Source organism: Notothenia rossii, assembly GCF_949606895.1.
Source record: "Notothenia rossii genome assembly, chromosome: 2".
NCBI lineage: Eukaryota > Metazoa > Chordata > Actinopteri > Perciformes > Nototheniidae > Notothenia > Notothenia rossii.
The window spans coordinates 49,286,413-49,296,815 of record NC_136904.1 but is presented as its reverse complement, the minus strand read 5'-3'; the positions used below and the strand labels follow the sequence as shown (position 1 = coordinate 49,296,815).

At 39.5% G+C, this 10,403-nt stretch overlaps 1 long non-coding RNA gene across 2 annotated transcripts; it reads left to right on the top strand.

The window, feature by feature from the left end:
* The first annotated feature begins 292 nt into the window (after positions 1–292).
* Positions 293–9,364, top strand: LOC307030233. 2 transcript variants are annotated; one of them, XR_013805580.1, is made up of 4 exons: positions 293–1,128; positions 1,362–1,663; positions 2,208–2,396; positions 7,828–9,364. It is a non-coding gene; the product is annotated as an uncharacterized lncRNA (long non-coding RNA). The 2 variants fall into 2 exon arrangements; XR_013805581.1 differs by lacking the exon at positions 7,828–9,364 and having other exon boundaries at positions 2,208–7,088.
* Positions 9,365–10,403: the final 1,039 nt, after the last annotated feature.

Below are 10,403 nucleotides of genomic sequence, written 5' to 3'. Positions count from 1 at the left end.
CATGGTTGCTACCTCAACCTATAGTAGATTTATCACTATTGAAACGGGTACATTCAATGAAAAACAAATTCAATGTACAGGCTTATGTGAACACTGTTCTACATAAACAATATGGGCACTTTATAAAAATATTTACTGATGGATCCAAAAATCCAGAAAATGGTCTAACGAGTTGTGCATTTTATGTTCCTGAGTTAAAAGTCAAAGTGGGAAAGCGTACAAGTGATCACATTGCAGTATATACAGTAGAGATGATGGCTATCTCTCTAGCACTTCAGTGGGTAGAGGAAATAAAGCCAATGCGAGTGGTCATTTGCTCTGACTCCAGTGCAGCTCTGGAGAGTATAAACAACTTCTCTTCAGAATGTCGTCAGGATATTTTACATGAAATTTTACAAAGCATGTTTAGGTTAGTTCATCTGGGAATTGTTGTTCAATTTGTGTGGGTTCCAGCGCATGTGGGCATTAGAGGGAATGAAGTAGTGGATCAACTGGCAAAATGTGGTTTGAAAGCAAACGAGATTGATATTATGGTACCCATCAGTAGAGCAGAAGTCAAATCTTTTACTAAAGTGGTTATCAAGCAACAATGGCAAAAACTATGGGACAGTAACACCAAAGGAAGACATTTATATCAGATACAAAGGGAAGTAGGAACAGGAAGCACTTGGGGGAGTAGTAGAAGAGAGCAGAGCATCAACAGCAGGATAAAATTGGGACACTCTGGACTAAACTCATCACTGCATCTGATTGGAAAACATCCAAATGGCAATTGTGATGGTTGCCAACAACCAGAGACAATACATCATGTATTTTTTAGCTGCCCGGACTATAACAGACAAAGATTCATTCTGAAAACTGCACTGGAACAACTCAACATCAAGGAAATGGATTTCAAGGCAATATTTGAAAGTAAATCAAGAAATGAAGCAAACAAGCTGATCTTCAAATTCCTCAAAAGCACTGGTCTGAGGACAAGGATTTAGTATGAACATTTAATAACTAAACAGTAGGTGGCGATATATGCTCCAAGTAGAAGCGATTCGCCATTAAAGAGAAGAAGAAGAAGTAGAAGAGATGAAAGCATGGACCCTCGTCTAATATGAATACTCGTGGATTTTGAATCATGTAAGTATATTTTGAATAAAACACATGTGGCAGTGGGGCACCGCACTAGTAGTTCAGAAGAGTTTTTCTGTTGATGGTGTTCACGCTACATTTTCAAATCCTGCTCGGTAGTTAGCAGTGTGTTGCCAAACTGAGTTTTCCTTTTACTATGGAAGTCAAGTCCGTTCACTCACATGCATCCGACTGTGTGTGATGCACATGTGTGCTTTTATTTCCTGTGTACACTGAGACAGATAGCGGCACCAGATTCCTTAAAGAAGGGTATGTCACATTCACTGCCATGGACTCTGTGGGGCAGTCTGTGATGCGGCCAGAGGGGTGATCCAGGAAGATTACTGCGAAGTTGAACTGTTGGTGCCTCCTTCCGTAGCGCGTTACATTGAAGTTAAGGTGTACTCTTTGTCTCCAGTATCTTTCTGTACTTACAGTAATGTGTGTTCGCTACAATAATCGACATGTCTGTTAAAACAGCACCACGTCCTGCCTGATGGAGCTTCTGGAAGAGTCTGCAGAGAAGCTGATTAAAGAGAACCAGGTAAATGTTCTGCTTGATTTGTGTTAAAATGCCTGCTGTTCTGTTTGTACATGAATATCTCTATTCTCTAAACTCTAAAAGTAAGTAGGCTACATCTTGCCAGTATGTGAAAAACCTCTTCAGTCTCCAGTTTTTAAGTTAACATTTAGATAAAGTACATTGGAATCTAATTTAACTGTATAATATTGATATATATATTCTGATTCAAAATGTGTTTTTCAGGAGAATTGATAGTTTGAGCTTGTAGAACCCAATTATTTAATCAGGTTTACTTCCTGTTGGGAACAAGGCAAACATTTAATGAACTGAGCTTCCTTACTTGTGGTCATACTTTGACCGTAACAAATAAGAATTAATATAAATTCCCATATCCACACTGTAGCTACTGCATAGCCTTTGAAGCTTACCCCATCCCCTCTGCTTAAAAAGAACATGGCTACTTAAACACTAAATTAAATAGCTAACTCAACCCAATCAGTTTTTAGTAAATTCACAGAAAGGTTTACAGTATTGTATGTTAACACTGATTTACATGTTTTGACAGAATGGAGGCAAAGATATCGTGGAAAAAAGACTATGCTGAGTGTCGTGAAGATCCATGTCCCCCATGAAGTGCAGCAAAAGAAGACGCCGCACCTCCCAACGTGTCCATCTCCATCGAGGGATCGGCGGTGCTTGATGAGGGTGAACGCCTGCCTTCTGCTCACGGACATCATCCACGCAATGAACTTAAGTAACATATCAAAGTTGAAATACGCTTCTGTCGTTTGCAAACATGTTTCTTAAACTGAATTTCCTCCACATTTCTCTTGAAAGTCCACATCTTTGCAGAAGCAGTGGTGTAATGTTGAGGTACTTGAGAATGTTCTTTTCATTGCACTTTATACTCCACTACAAATCAAAGGAAAATATTGTACTTTGTGGTTCACTATCTAATATAGAGTTGATCAAGTATAAGGTTCTGTTTTTTAATTTACAAAAAAATGTAAATATTGTTAGAAATCCTTGAGCTATTACGTTCTCAAGGGTTACTACAATTACTACAGGGTACTTTTTACTCAATACTCAAACAGCATTTAGCTAATTATACTTTTACTTAAAGGTCCATGTCATGGTTTCCGGTTATTACCCGTCCCCTTGTGTGTTATGAAGGTTTTTCTGCATGTAAACGGTCTGCAGAGTCAAAAACCCTCAAAGTACACCCTGTAGAGAGTAAAACTCTAACACAGAAAATACCTCCCCAAAACGCCTCGTTGGAGATACGTCACTGTCCATAGATTCTTCCGGGTACCGCATGATGTCATGCGTTACCCGGAACCAAATGGACCAATCCGTGGATCCGTTACGTTACGTCCGCGGAGCCGTTATGTTAAGCCCCCGCTGATTGGTCCAAATTGACCAATCCACGGACTTCCTCACCCACACACTCAGTGCATGCAGTTCTGCTGATCTCTCCTCCCTGGCCGCAGGCTGATAACAGACAGTTGGGATCGTGGCGAAATTCTCTCTGCAGACCCATTCTCCACAGCGTTTATCAACCTTTTTCTTACTCAATATCAAGCCACACTTATTGTTTTTACTTCGGCTGTGACTTTGTGTGTGCTCAGGGTGAGTTTGGCTGTGTTTCGCTGTCGCTAAACAAGGAAACCACACCTCCACGGAGCTCAGCGCGATTCACAACGTCCCGACCAATCAGAGCACACTGTGCTCACAGGGAGGGTGGGGGCTGGAGCTACTGGAGCTACAACGAGCCGTTAAAGGCAGAGGGTGAAATTCAGTGAATACACATAGTTTACAGAGATGCTGTATGAGAAACCAAAGTGATTTTGGAAAATTGCACAATATAAATCTATTCTAGTAGACCTCAACAATGGAATTATGATCAGTGGAAATGGCCATGACATGGGACCTTTTAAGAGTGATGCAAATTAGTCGCTTTTCGGCGCCACCCGCTTTTTTAACGCTGATTTGGGTGACTTGTGTATTTCGCGGAGAACCGAAGAGTTTTCGTTTTGGGGTCCAACTAACGGACAACTTTTCACTTCAAAAAAGAAGAAGAAATCTAGACCGCAAAATAATTAAACAAGCGAGTGCCTGTTTTTCCTGGCCAAGGGCAGGTTCCTTGAACACAACACGAGCGTAACGTGTCTTCACATGGTATATGTCTCGTCGGAAAGGAGTGTAGACTAGAGTGCTGACGGAGAGCACCGGAACGCCGCTCCAGCTCTTCAAATATTGCTGTACCCATAAGGAGCCGTACACACCGCAGTGTTTGCGTGGCTGTCTTTAGTTGTAAGCACAGTGGCGATCTGTTGTTATTAGCATCTGGTTAGCGAGCTATGCTAACGAATTTAAAGAGCAACTTCCAGGTTAAAGACACCTGTGAATAAATGTGTAGGAAAAAGATGAATACACTAGATTTTCAAAAAAATATACAGAAATATACACAACAGTGACATCTGGCGTCGTTTTTGTAAGAAATGTTCACTTCCGCATAAAAAAGCCTCGGCACGTGACCTCCCGCGTGTGACGTAACACGGGGGACACAAGGGGGAGAGCGGCAGGTGTAACGTATTAATAAACATGGATCCCAATGCTAGTTTCGACACAGAAGACACAGAAGAAGTTGAACATGAATATTCGAATGCATATGACGGACCACAACCTTATAATTATGAGCCTGCTAGGCGTCCAAGAGACCAGGAGCAGCCAAGGATTAGAAGAAATAACGGCCATCGGAGAGAAATTGAGCTGTGGTGTGAGGAGAACCAGTGGAGAACTTGGTAAGTGACCGGCGTTAGCTACAGAATGTTAGCTAACGTCACATCACAACATTGTAAAGTTAGCTATCATATATCAGGCTATAACTAAAGCAGCATTGATAATATAGTAACGTTACTGGCAGGACTGTTGATACTGATCCGTAACAGAAACGAATGCGCAAGTATCAGTCGTATCTCGCGTTACCTAATGCAACTCCACACTACGGTGCTGTGTACCGGAGGAGAGACGCGAGATACGGCTGATACTTGACGATCTGGCGGAGAAAGGTTGTGGAGCCTCCGTTGATATGCCGTTGTAAATGGCTTGATGGAAAGCAGGTGTGTAGTTGGGGAGGGTGCACAGCTGATTGCAGCAGGTGAGTGGAGGTTGAGCCGGGAGCCGGGAGTGACAGCCACAACGCACACACAAACAACACAGACAGGGGGAAACAAACAAACACAAAGGAGACGGCTGGAGCAGTAGGCCTACAGCCACCAAAGCGTTACCTAATGCAACTCCACACTAGTCTTACGGTGCCGTGTACCGGAGGGGAGAGAGATAGAGCAGCGAAGGGGGGGGAGAGAGAAGTAATACGGTTTACTGATAAAGCTGTGGAGAGTATGTGCTGCAGGGAGGTGGATGCACAACGCACCCAGGAACGAACGCTAGCTCCGGTCCTTTTTACTGTGGACTCGATGTCCTGACAGGCTGGTATTTGTGCAACCTGCACAAACACAATACTGCACCATAATTACAAATGGTGAAATACAATGTAAAACTACCGAAAAATACCAGCTCCTTAAAACACAACCGCTCTACTCAACGCAACTCTACTATACCCGCGGTCAGAGAGCGGAGATGTGTCCCCTGTGTTATGTAATATGACGCGTTTGACCTATGACCTTAAAAAAAAGCCGTTTTTAAGAGCAGAGCTCAAAATTGCTCCTTTCCCTCTGAATTCGTGCCCTTATGTCTCGTAAAACATATCAAATCCTGCATTCACTTTTTTAATTGTAATTTTCAAGCAAGTTTAAGCATAAATGTAGAAAAAATAAAAACCTGCAAGATGCTCTTTAAAGAGCTTTTCTACAACCAGGTGGAAGAGAGCTCTCTCCTGAGAGGCTAAAATAACCTCAGCTCAGTGAGGTTAAGGCACACCTTGATATGATCATTATAGTTATTAATGAGACATTAGAGTCTAAATGAAAAACAGGTATAAAATACAATATGACAGTAACAAAAAAGTTGTTAAAAATAACAAGAATAGAGTTTAAAAGGGTTTGATGGTGATTTGTAAAATATCCAAAAAGAAGAATCTGCTTACAGTTCTGTTTCATATGGGTGTTGAGATGTATCCATAGATCTCTTCAGGTTGCTCTCAAAGTGCACCAGATTGATGCTTTTAACTTCAATATTTAAAAAAAAATCTTCCTGGGGGAGCATGCCCCCGGACCCCACTAGAGGAGGTAAAGTCCCCCCCACTTAAATCATGTTCACATGGATAGGATACTTAATACATTTGCACACATCTTGTGTCCATATCTTTCTGCCACAACCATGCACGTGCGTGCGTGCATGCGCGAGTCATGGTAAAATATCTGGATTAAGAGGTAGCTTTTTCTTTGCACAGCATGAAAGAAAGGCCAAATTAATGGGCTGTGATTTTAGTTTTTTTAAGCAGTTCAATCATTTGTACGGCCCTCGGAGGATGTTGTAAAAATTGAAAGGAAAAAGGTTCCCCACCCCTGCTGTAAATAATAATAAAAACCCTTGATTTATAACTTAACATCTCTGTCTCCTATTGATCTGAGTATATTATAAAGAATAGCCAGTTAATTGAAGCATTATAGCACAGGCCTTTGTCAGATGGTATATTACGCAGTTTTTTTTCTGCTTCGAATAGTTCTCTCTTTTTTCACCATACGTGTGTTTGCATCCCTGTTTAAGTAACATTTTCATTACCAGACTTTCACTTTTAATAGAGTATTCTTACAGTGTGGTATAAATAGTTTTACTTAAGAAAAGGGCCGGATACTCCTTGGACCTCTGAGTGACAGTATATCAATGTGTTTCTGCGCCTGCTTTGTTTAATTTAACGGATGTATGTGCAGTATTTGTTAAAATCATTGTAAACTGTAGATTAATCATGGCTTGTATCAGACAACAGAACAAAAATTGATATGTTTGTGTTTAGGTCAAAAGGACACCTAGTGGGTACAAATGGTAATTACAGTGCTTTGAGTTATGTATTGTACTTTCAGTGTTGCCGTAGTTATGCAGAACTCGTCTCTTGGCGCTGGTCTCTTGTATTCAGACGCACGTTTTTACTCTGCATTGTTGTCTAAGAAAACATTATGCCTGTAAGTGTTTCTATGCTCTGTTGTTTCAACATTGTTAATGAAGAGTATGTTTGAGGGATACATTGTTAAATGGTGGAAATACTGCTGTTAATTCATAGTTGCAACGATGTATGCTAACCGCTAGCCTTTCAATGTAAGTTCCCAAAGGGGTTAGCATGAAGCTAACGCATCGTTTATGATATGGTTAACACACGCGTGAAATGTATGATAATATGTTAAATGATTGCTATGCTTGAAATGAATGTACATTTTCTTGTGTGTCCAGTTGTACAGTGCTTTCTGAGTAAAACTTTAAAACGGAACTTCTAAAGCCGAGTGTTCTTCCTGTTGTCTGTCTGCCCCGCTACGGGAGTGGGGGCAGAATAGTGTTGTTTTAAAAGTGTAAAACAGTTTTATTGAATAAGAATTGCATTTGATGTTACTTAATAATTATATTTAAATATTACCTAGATATTTATTAAATGAAAGATAAGAATAGCAAGTAAAAATAACCTGAAAAGCCAAATATCTTTTACTCGAGATTTGTAATAAGATGCACATGTAATCTTAAGTAAAATCTACTATACAATAGTAAATAACATGTACTTACAAAACTGAGTGTGACAGTAAAGTTTACTTAAGTGCCTTTAGTAACAAACACTTCTTAACTGTAAGTAGAAGCTATTTGAAATATACGTTGTTAAATTTACTTAGGTTACTTAGGCGTGCGTTTTGTTACCTCGATGTTCCTAAGTAAATCTTACTCCCCGTTTTTTTCAGTGTGCTCTTACCTGTGAGGCCTCCTCCAAAACAGCATAATAACCAGACTGTATCATTAAAACTAAGTACCAGTTCTAGATCCTTGACTTTAGACAAACAATTCAAAAGACAAAAGGTATTTAAAGACCAATCTTTATTTGAATGTGCCTCTTAACCTGATGTATTAGTTATACAGTAATAGTATTGACAATCTAAAAAAACTGAGCAACTCAACAGTCAATTTTATATATTTCTTATTGTCTAGAGCATATATTATTTTCATTTTCCCCCTCTCATATTCAGTGTGGACGGATTGACACAGCGTGGTGTCCAGAAAGCTGCAGAGACTTCAGGGAGAAATCTCCGTGTGATGAACGTCCTGTCTGTTGGTTTGGAGAGGACTGTGGGTCTTTCCTCTGCGAGGAGGACCAGGCCTGATGGAGGAGCCCATGCTGGGCAAAGCTGATACCACCTGCACAGGCCTAGTCCGTCACTTTATTTGACTAAATGTGTTTACTTATAAATTTAATAGGTTTACACCTTCTGTCCATATGTGCTTTTTATTTAAAATATGTTTGATTAACTTTTGGTTCACATTTCAATAAATTGTATTTGTATTTGCACTCCTTTTGTCCATTATTCTTACTGAAAATGTTAGATTACACATTCACATCTGACTGAAGATTGACCCCATTTATTTGTGACGTTGCAAACTCTGTGGTACAAGGCACAAGTGATGTAAAGCTCATTAAGTGAGGCAAATATAAATAATCAGCTGATGTGTAGTGTAGATGTGGAAATAGGTGCATTCGATCAGCTGACTGTGTTTTCACAATAAAAGTAGTTTCTTAGTGAATGTCCTGTACTGATCTTAAAATCTCATAGCATCAGCTTTTAATGTTCCTCTTGGATGTTCTTCTTGACCCTCAGAGAAGGAGAAAATGTTGTGTCTTTCAGGCATGTCCTTTCCTAACAAAAATTACAGGAAACATAAAACATATTATTGCAGAACAAGTGTGTTATTTATGAAAGCGGTGTGTTTGTATGTTTAGGGGCTGTGGATATAATTATTTTGTAATTGTAATGTTTTTTTTTTATTTCAACAGTGAGCTACAAAGACAATCAGATTATGAATGAACAGTATGAAGTTCATCAACATTGAAATATATGTTATCAAAATAATATGTAACTGTTATCAAAACGTAGTGCAACTGTAGAAGCTTGCTCTGTCGTCTCACTGAAAGAATAACTTTTACCACGTTTTTTACAGACAATATTGAGAGTTAAATAGTAGCAGTTCTCACTATGTGTTAAATAGCTTTGCCTTTAATACATTAAATTCGAAAGCTGACAAAATCATATTGCTTGTTAACATCTAAATGTAACTTTTTGCATGGAAAAAACTCAACTTAACTGATGTGTAGGTGATCTAGTATTTAGTATTGTTTAATGGAATGTATATCAGTGTATTGAAGTCAATACTTCATTCATTTAAACCAATATCTTTCTTGATTCTTTGTACAGTATGAAAAAAAGAGTCTTTGTACCTGAGCTGAAGTTCACTGCTGTGAGGATTCCAGTTCTGTCTCTCACTCTCTGGTCCAACCTGTCTGCATCACCTGGACACCTTAAACAAACAGATATATATGTAAAGTACCATGTGTACAAACAATATAACTGATTATCTTCTGTTGAACATGTTGGATTGTGTATTGTCCGAGTCAGGGTCCTTTTTATTTTACTGTAACTTTGGAAGTTGTGTTACCAATGCTTACTGTTTATTTGATACCCATTTGCTAATGCAATTAATAAAAACAACAAGGTTTGGGTTCGTTCTTCAGATGACTGTGACGTTAACGTGTAAGCTCAATAATGAACTCCAGCTCAACCAACCATATTGTAATATCAAAGTAATCATCTTGAAATATGACATTAATAATTGTAATATACACACATCTTATTGTGAGGTTGATTTCACATACACTACTTCGACATTAGCTTGTCTACATACTTGAGCATAGCCAATTTAAATTAACCTTAGCGATGCATACAGTTCCTACCTACATAATAAAATACCTCTCTAAGTTACAAGGATGACCTTATTTTATCAACCTCAAACAGAAGCGGTTTGTTCTACAGTATTATCCCACTTAACGCTTAAAACTTGTCTATTTCGTTTTAACCTTTATATATACAGTCTATGATTTTAACTTGGAGGCTACGATTAGCATCGTTAGCACCTATGTAGCTACCACTTGCTTACACGCTAACCCAAGCCTTAACATTCATTACGTAGCTACGTGTGTTACGTAACACATAAATAAATTACTCGAATTTCACTTACCGCAAAACCGCATTCATGCACCGTCTATTTTAACCGCAGAGCGAGTCACAATAGTCCGATATATAAGCATGAACAACTAACAACCACGGCTGGCTTTAAGTTGTGTTCCCTGGATGAACTGACCAGGTGGAATCTAACGATATTCATAATAATATTTATTGCATCCAAGGGTAGAAACATGTTTTTGTTATGCTGTAAAGTTGGGCATTTTAACATGGGGGCCTATGGAAATTGCTCCTTTCTGCAGTCAGTCCCTATCGGCCAATATATGAACTGCAGTGTGTGGCACTTCCGTATTAGTGTCCCGGCTCTTCCCCAAAGTTTGCCGCTTGGTCATGACGTAACCGTTTGCGTGCCTGCTTCATAAAGCCAAACTGCGCGGAAACCCCTCACAGCTCACACCGACAAAAACAACAATGGCCGATTGTGCTCCAGCTTCCTCTGTAGCTCTTCAGAAGACCGGACTCCCAGTAGGTAGCTGGTCTCTTCAGTGGACCACTGCTGCTTGTTAAGTTTCTCGATCGTTGTGTACAAA